Source organism: Cimex lectularius, unplaced genomic scaffold (assembly GCF_000648675.2).
Source record: "Cimex lectularius strain Harlan isolate CLEC.00 unplaced genomic scaffold, Clec_2.1 scaffold36, whole genome shotgun sequence".
Taxonomy (NCBI): Eukaryota; Metazoa; Arthropoda; class Insecta; order Hemiptera; family Cimicidae; genus Cimex; species Cimex lectularius.
Window position 1 is genome coordinate 621,786 of NW_019392648.1, and position 9,442 is coordinate 631,227.

General features: G+C 34.4%; 1 long non-coding RNA gene across 1 annotated transcript; it reads right to left on the reverse strand.

Annotated features, from left to right (window-relative positions):
- Positions 1 to 6,652: 6,652 nt before the first annotated feature.
- On the reverse strand, positions 6,653 to 8,646 carry LOC106668404. The gene is made up of 3 exons (XR_001340745.2): positions 8,582 to 8,646; positions 8,435 to 8,514; positions 6,653 to 6,943 (listed from the first exon to the last, which is right to left on the reverse strand). It is a non-coding gene; the product is annotated as an uncharacterized LOC106668404 (long non-coding RNA).
- Positions 8,647 to 9,442: the final 796 nt, after the last annotated feature.

Genomic DNA, 9,442 nt, shown 5'->3' on the forward strand with positions numbered 1-9,442 from the left:
AGGCCACCCACGACAACAGACTTCGTGTCTTTGCAACCATCTTCGAAGTCCGAAAAAAGTTAGCCCTTCGGATTGGACAATTACCTTGTACGCCTAAGCGAAATTCGAATCGAATAGGGGGCAAGATTTTCGGGCTTTAAGGCCGTCCAAGACCATGACGCAAATCCCTTGAATATTAAAGTGCAAATTTGATTTTTGGAAAATTCCTAACGAGCAACTGAAACTTCGGTTTTTGGTGTAAATTTTTATTGTTGAAATCACTGATTGTCAGTACGATAGTCAAAGAACAAATGCCACAATTTTGTTTGGTAGTTGCACAATATTTTGGGTTAAACTGTCTATGCAACTATGCTACATTTTTCAATTTTGTACCTTTCCTAATAAGCTAAGAAGCTTTGTGAAATATTGTTTAGTCAATTTTCTTTACATTCCAGCAAGGATCAACATCGCGATTGTACCGACGGCTAATGGTTCTGTTTTTGCATCAGTTCAACATAATTTCTCCGTATAAAACATTTTACTGTATATTTTAATAACAATAAATTTCCCGCGTCTCCCACCCAGTTACAATTATATAAAAACAGCAGAATACAAATTCACGTTTCACAATTTCACACAACGCCAATACCACACTTTATGTAAGTATGAAATACTCGGTTGAAAGTTTATATTTACATCTGTATATTAATTTTACCAATCAACATATTTTTCAATTCACCCAGGCCCTGAAGATGACTCGATTAAAGGTCGAAACGTCGGAAAAAAATGAAAAATGTGTTCTTCTAAATTACTTCATTCTCGACCGCTCCTCACATATACAACAAATTAATAATTTTTATTTACAAAATAGTGAAAATATACCAAAATTGTATTTATTTAAATTGAAAATTTAAACGTTGATTCCAGGCAGATTCATGTTTCACCTTTATTACTTAACGTAGGTAACAGTTGAATAATGTACGCCATGGTTTTAGTAAAAGAAAAAAAAGTAAATAAGGAAAGAAACCATTAAAAACCCAAATAAAACAAAATAATAAAAAAAATTAAATAAATACAAATACACAAAAAATACAATCAAAATTTATAGGTAGAAGAAAATTGTGTACAAAATTTTGTACCGGGTGCTGAAGATGACCCGAATAAAGGTGGAAACGTAAGGGGCGTCGGTGGCCGCAAGGTTTAGTCTTTGGCACGGCGCTCATCACTGTAAGGTAAAGGTCCCGGGTTCGAATCCCAGCGGCCCTGCATTCGACCCGACATACTTACAAATAGACTTTTTTTCAAAAACACCGGCACCCCGCGGGTTTATATGACCTCTGCTGTTGCGGACCCTCGTAAAACAAAAAGATAAAATAAATAAATACAAATACACAAAAAATACAATCAAAATTTGTAGGTAGAAGAAAATTGTGTACAAAATTTTGTACCGGAAGCTGAAGATGACCCGAATAAATGTCGAAACATCGGAAAAAATGAAAAATGTGTTTTTCTAAATTACTTCACTCTTGACCGCTCCTCACATATACAACAAATTAATAATTTTTATTTACAAAATAGTGAAAAGATACCAAAATTGTATGTATTTAAATTGAAAATTTAAACGTTGATTCCAGGGAGATTCATGTTTCACCTTTATCTCTTAACGTAGTTAACTGTTGTATAATGTACGACATGGTTTTAGTAAACGAAAAAAAGTAAATAAATAGGGAAAGAAATCATTAAAAACCCAAATACAACAACATGATAAATAAACATAAAAAAATTAAATAAATACAAATACATAAAAAATACAATCAAAATTTATAGGTAGAAGAAAATTGGGTACAAAATTTTGTACCGTATGCTGAAGATGACCCGAATAAAGGTCGAAACATCGGAAAAATTGAAAAATGTGTTTTTCTAAATTACTTCATTCTTGACCACTCCTTACAAATGCAAAAAATTAATGCTGGCTGACGGTCTTAATACCATGCCATAATAATACTGTTTTTTATTTTTAACTCTCAATTACTTTCATTTTGTAAATAAAGTATATCTATCTATCTACAACAAATTAATAATTTATATTTACAAAATAGTGAAAAGATACCAAATTTGTATGTATTTAAATTGAAAGTTTAAACGTTGATTCTAGGGAGATTCTGTTTCACCTTTATCTCTTAACGTAGGTAACTGTTGTATAATGTAAGCCATCGTTTTAGTAAAAGGAAAAAAAGTAAATAAATAGGAAAAGAAATCATTAAAAACCCAAATACACCAACATAATAAATAAACATAAAAAAATTAAATAGATACAAATACATAAAAAATACAATCAAAATTTATAGGTAGAAAAATTTTTGTATAAGAGATAAAGAGCAGAGAAAGGTTGCTGCAATGTAATAGAAGTTCGTCATGTCTTGGCTCCTTAAGAAGGCACATGTACCGGGTAGGAGTACAGACAGAAGAAAAACTGAGCAGAGAAGAAGAGGAAGAGACCGCAAAGTAAATATTATGTTTTTGTGAAGGTCTTTGTAGAATCCAGATTCTTGCAACTAGGAGAGGAAAAGCCGCAAGTAAGATCCTACACTAAAAAAGCCCCTGGTAAGTCTACTGTTGATTAACAACCTGAAGCTGGCCGATGAGTTACAAAAAAATAGAAGACCATAGTAAATCTACTCAGGTCGAGGTGCAGAACGCCTTATGGCCACCACTTCAATATCCTAGCCGTATCCCTTAGCTCCTTTAAAGAAGCGTGTAGGCATACCGCTGGATTTAAGAATGGTTCTGGGTCCCCTGTTCCGATTTTTGGAAGACGTGGCGGTTTTGTAATGTATTTTATTATAGATTTTATTATACACTATGTGTGTTTAGGGGCGATGTCGAAATATTTATAAAAGTACCTCATCGATCCTAATTTAAATTAGATTATTAATGTTAACCATATGTCGTCGATAAAGGGATATCGAGTAATCATGCTACTTATCATAATGAGTGCAATTTACGTAGGTATGGATTTAAATGTGTAACTTTATTCTAAAATTCACTAGTTTTCGTGGTCCGCTTGACCAAGTAATATCTTTCAATTAATTAAGGTTTTTAGTTGAGATAAAAAAGTCAGTGTCAGGAGACGGATTCGAACCTACGAACTTCGGCTAGTCTACCGACGCCGCTACTCTACCACTTGAGCTATCGTGACTTCGATCCACTCGGACACTAACTTCCCATCTCGGCCCCACCTTTTGAATTTTCCCTCCTTTTTGCCATTTTTCAGGTGGGGTTGAGATTATTAAGATTGTATAAAAAGTTACAAAACTTAAACAATACAATAAAATGAGTACTTTATTTTGCCACAGTCGACAGATTTGTCCTCAAGCTGCAAATTTCTTCTTGAAGGACGTAAGTTTTCGAGATTGGATTTATAGGGCATCGAATAAATTGAAGGTCTCAATCTAAAACTATCGGAAATTGTCCGATATTCGAGCATGAAGAAAGAAATGCGAAACTTGAACGATTTTATTAATACCCCCTGATAAAAATTATCTACGGTAAACAAACTCTTTTATCAGTGGATCGATTCTTTGAAGCTTACAGTTCTTAAAAGCTTTATGCTTCTCAAATATTCTGTTATATGTCGCTTTTTCTTTCAAGGTATATCCGAAGTTGTTTGCTTTGAAACTTTGTTCAATGGGGATAAAAAATCTATACTAAACTAATTTTAAATGTTATGTTAAACGCTAAGCTAGACTTTATATTCGAGCGCGTAAGTTCTCCTATCTTATGTTATACTGCTACTCTATAGTGAGAAACCACCAATGCAATAATAATTGACAGTACAAAATTTGTAAACTGTAATAGACATGCCTAAGTTACAGTTTAAAGTTCTGCTGTTTAAAAATTGTTTAAGCATTTGGGAGTTAAGGTCCATCGATCAAAAAATTCTCGGGCTGTTCTGCAGATTTAATTAATTTTGACGGTTGTTTAATGACGCACACGTCTAACCAAACGCCAATTGAACCTTTAAAAAAAGGAAAAGAAATTCGATCAACTTGTCAAAAATAAATTGGATAAATTCAATGTTTCGTTAATAAGAGATGGTATCATTATAGACATCGATCGGGGCTGATTTCTACATGACCACGTCCAACAATCACGATTGCACATCGTTCAATTATTAATGAAAACTTAAAATTAACGGTATTGATCGAGAGGCTAATGGAACAAAACGGCAAAGTTTCCATTGCATTCTGATCAATATTTATTAGTTATCACTTAAAACGCTGATTTATGTAAAAAAATATGTTACACCAAGATGATCATTAATGATAATTATTGGATTACAACCATTGAGACAAGGTCGAAGAAAAAGTGAGAGCGAGAGAGAGAAAGCAAAAAAAAAAAACAGAAAGAGATTGATAGAAAAAAAAAATATATATATATATATAGAGAGAGAGAGAGAGAGAGAGAGAGAGAGAGAAAGAAAATGAGAGAGGAGAGAGTAATATTAGAAGGATAGAGTGATGGATGAGAGTGATAAATGTACACATGTTAAAAGAATGAGAGGTAATGTGTGAATGAAGAGATGTACGTGTAGATTGAGAGTCTTAGACTATGAGTAGGTAGCAGAAATTAAAGAAGAGAAGGAAGAGAGATATAGTGATAGATAGAGATAAAGGGCGAGAGAGACAGAAAGAGAGAGAGAAAAGAGAGATAGATAGATAAAGATAGATGTATAGATATAAGTATATAAAAAAAGATAGACAGAATATCTCTAGATTAATAGATAGATCGAAATGTAGATAACCCAAGGTGAGAGAGAAAGATAGATAGACAAATGAAGGAGAAGGAAAACACTAGAAAGAGAAAGAGACATAGTGTGATATAGATAGATAGAGAAAGAGAACAGAATTTGTAGAGAAAGTGTTATAAAGATAAATGTGTAAACAAATATAGCTAGGTTGATGGAGATAGGTAGAAGATAGCTAGAGAAAGNGAGAGAGAGTGAGTGAGTGAGTGAGAGAGGGAGAAGAATCTTGAGAGGATTGAGAGGTTAAAGAAAAAGGTACGTATTAAGTAAGTAGTACTATATAGTATTAGGTAAGTAGTACCATTTCTATTAAGGTAGGTATTGTGTATTTTGAACAAAAATGGAGAACGAGGAAGAGAGAGAGAGAAAGAAATACACCCCCTTCATTTATTGTACACTTAAGCCAAATAATCTTACATATCAGATCATATCGCTAACTATGCAGAAAAAGTGATATAAACAGTATGTCTACAATCTATACAAATAAAGATAAAAGGAGAGACAGGGAGTGTATGATTAAGAGTGTGTGAGGTCTAGAATGCGCCATAGATCAAGAAAAAACACTAATTGGTCGAACATATAGTTCAATTGTGTCAAAGGCTGTAGGTAGATAAAGATATTTAACTCGCAACGAACTCGCAAGGTGGAGCCTCTTACATTTCGTCGGCATGCCTGCTATTTCGGCCACTGCCTAAAATCAAAGTCAACTCGTAAGATAATATTATTCAAACATTGCTTTTGGAATTCATATTTTAGTAATTAGTCGTGTGGTTAAAATGTTTTAACTTTCTCAGATTTCTTTTTTTTTTTTCCTATTTTTTGGAAGACAGACCAAAACGGGGAGTAGATGTGGAGCAAATCCTTCGAACCTGTGCCTCTTCGAATATATTCGAAATTGGGGACTTAAAACATGTCCATTTGTTCAGCTTGGAAGTAATTTGCCCGAAAAAACGGGTACATTATTGCGATTTCTATGATAAATATATCTCCGAATCGAAACAGCTGCAAATAAAATGAATGACCCTCGTTAACATTCATTAAAAGATATTTTCATTTAGGAAAGAAAATCCCTTATATATAAATATACCACCAATATTCTTCAAAAATTACAGACATTTTTCACAGTTTGTCTCTCAATCTTCCTCTCTCCCACATTTACTCTCCGGTTTCCCTCTCTTCCCTTCTCTCTTTCTCTCTCCCTTCCTCGATATCTACTATGCCTATACTGTGCTCTCTTTCTCTAATTTGAACATTGCAGTATTCCGAACTGGGAAAACAATTCTAGAAGGGAGAATTTTAAAGAAAACAGATGAAACATTATTTGGGGAGAGGGAAAGGGAGAGAGACAGAGACAGAGAGAGAGAGACAGAGAGAGAGTGAGATTGGAGTATTTTGACCTGTACATAATAGGACTTAAGGTTACTCTCTTACTTTTTACGCGATTCACCTTAGAGAGCGTGTGTGTATGTGTGTGTGCGTGCGTGCGTGCGTGCGTGCGTGTGTGTGTGTGTGTGTGTGTGTGTGTGTGTGTGTGTGTGTGTGTGTGTGTGTGTGTGTGTGTGNGAGTGAGTGAGTGAGTGAGTGAGTGAGTGAGTGAGTGAGTGAGTGAGTGAGTGAGTGAGTGAGTGAGTGAGTGAGTGAGTGAGTGAGTGATATATCTTATATATCAAGTATTAGCTTTTTCATAGTTTAGTTTGAAGAGTTCGAATTAATTTAGAACAAACGAAGATATAATTTTATGAAAAGTGGTTAACAAATAACGTCTAAACAAGATTCTCTTTTTTAATTTTTAGCGCTATTTATAACATTTGTAAATAAAAGTGTAAACTACATGAACATATATTTTAAAAATGTATTTGCCTGAGAGAGCGAAAGATAATAGCGCATCTTCTGGTAAGTGTTGTGTGTGTGTGTTTTTGTTATCGGTTTCTTTTTCCTGATACCCACCGTTCCAACAGACAGTCCTGCTGTTTGTGCAAGGTGCCGTCTTCGTATGGCTTACGGTACGGAAAATTTGAACAATGTTCCTTCCACGGGGGATTTTATTGGATGGGATTTGATGCTGTGTAGTAATCTCCAGGATGCAAGGTTTTATTTTCATCAGTAGGTCACCGTGCCATACCAGTCACAAGGATGTTTCGCTGATTGGTATGCGTCCTATAAAAATACTTTTATTCTATTCAATTTTGCATTTCTCTTTCCGTTATATATAATAACGTGAAAATAATCTATAATAATAGAAAATAAATTTAGGCAGTTTGGTGGTTTCCGACCTGGTGGTCGGGCCATTTTATCCTTTCGCCATCCTCAGTGAATTTTTTGGATGTCTTTTTGGAAGATACGATTGAGAAAATAACAAACCTAAGCAAGTATAAGATACGATCAAGCTGTGGGTGTTCAATTAAATTCCCACAATTAAGCTTAACTTGACATCGGATTGTAATTGGGCTAACATTATTTGAACATTACTTTAAAAAGACATTGTTTAATTTTTGGTTGAACAGGATCAACACTGAACTTTTGGCGCTTCCGGGAGTGAAAGCTGAGAAAAATGAACACCGATTTTTTTTGTCAATACATTTTTTGTCATTCTGACCGACTTGGGCCAAACGAAGAGCTGCTTAAACGGCGACAAAAAAGGTCTTAACTCCAAAACTGAGGGTCAGGGGGACAACTTTCTTCTTAACAAGCTCCTCGCCCTGGTTAATCGGACCTTATGACGTTCAAATCTATGTGTTAGGTCGATAAGTAAATAGTATTTTTCAAATTGACGTAAAACCCGGATGGCTCCGAAGTCCGAAAACCTGCGAAGTCTTGATTCATGATTTGAGACTTTCTCAAGTCACCCACGCGATCGAAGTCGTAAAATATAGAATTGAACATTTCTCTTTTGCCCCATATACACATGCCGATACAGCAAACATCTTCGACAATACACACGTTTTATATTCGTCATTCTGAATTAGCGCTGATTATCTATCGCATCTGGACTGATGTGAAATTGAATGAATGTGACACAAAATTAGACAATACTATAAATAAAAAACAGATAATTTGGGCAAATTACCCAGGCGAAATTCTTAAACAATCATTTCTCATTCGTTTAAACACCACTTCCCTTTTTTCTTAGTTTGTTTATAGTATTTCCATTCCAAATAAATCAACAAATAACTCGCTCTTATTGATTTGTCATTACTCACAATCGTTCTCGCTAAAATTACAGCCTGGAAGCTCTAAAAGCGCTTTAATTTTTATTTATTTTATGTGTACGATAGAGGAAACTGAATTATTTTGCCTCTTATTTTTACGCTGAAAGGCAAAAAGAGCTGAACACTTGTGTTCTTTTATTTATTTTTTTATAACAACTAGATCAGGGATGTAACTCATGCCAAGCTTTCAACATTTATATCGGTCTTCATCAGGGCTCTACAAGTAATTTCAACGTTTATAATTAATAAATTATAAGTAACACAATAATTCTCAGATAACAATGAATAACTTACTCGTCACAATATTATAAGTAAAATATGTCATCTGAGAATTATTGTGTTACTTATTATTCATTAACTATAAACGTTGTAATTACTTGTAGAGCCCTGATGAAGACCTAAATAAAGGTTGAAGCTTGGCATAAGTTACAAAACTTACTTGTTTTGATGAACGCATCCCTGTTCTCGAACTTACTAGTGGTATCCTGACGGTCGATTCATCCTTCCTCGTCATAATAACTAGATGTAAAGATTAATATATTGTTGACATAAAACATAAACCCAGCATTAATAACTTGTTTTTTACCTTTATAAAGTGTTTCTAATCCTTTTACCTCCCTAGATTAACAATAAAGAAAATCAGTTGATTCCATATGTTTCAGAATCAACATGTCCAGTGAGTTTTTTATTTTTTATTTATTTATTTTTGTATTGTTTTCTTTGATGAAACAATAAATTTGAGTAAAAATAAATCGTTTTTCTTAAGAGCATGGTTTTAAGTCGAGAAGAATTCGCCCGAGCGGATGCTTTGTCCTACACTGGACATATCGTCCGTTACACATCCCAAGTACAAAAACCACATGAAACATTTGGGCCCACATAACAATGGCCCGACATGAAATATCTGCAATGATTTGGAGTGATAACATCGCCGGCGTGCGTTTGCAGGTCAGGACGTGGATCATCTCTCTTTCCAATTCCCTGTGCTGGATGCAAAGAGATCAAATCTTGTATCTGCTGAATGAAGTGGACTGGCAGTGCACTCGAATAAAACTTGCGGGAAATGAACATTATATAATATTCTTTTTATGTAAGATCTTGTAGGAGATGAAAAAGTCAGAGTCATGAGCGAGATTCGAACCCACAACCTTCGGCTAAATACGCCGCTACTCTACCTCTTGAGCTATCGTGACTTCGATCCACTCGGACACTAACTTCCCATCTTAGCCCCATCTATCTTGTAATATCAAAATCTATTGTATTTATTGGATTTTGTAAATAAATCTTTGAATAGATTCTCTTCTCTTCTTTGGTTTTTCTGTAAAGCTTCTTTATAACTATCATTTAATCAAGGTTTTTAGTTGAGATAAAAAAAATTCAGTGTCACGAGCGGGATTCGAACCAACGATCTTCGGCTAGATACGCCGCTACTCTACCTCTTGAGCTA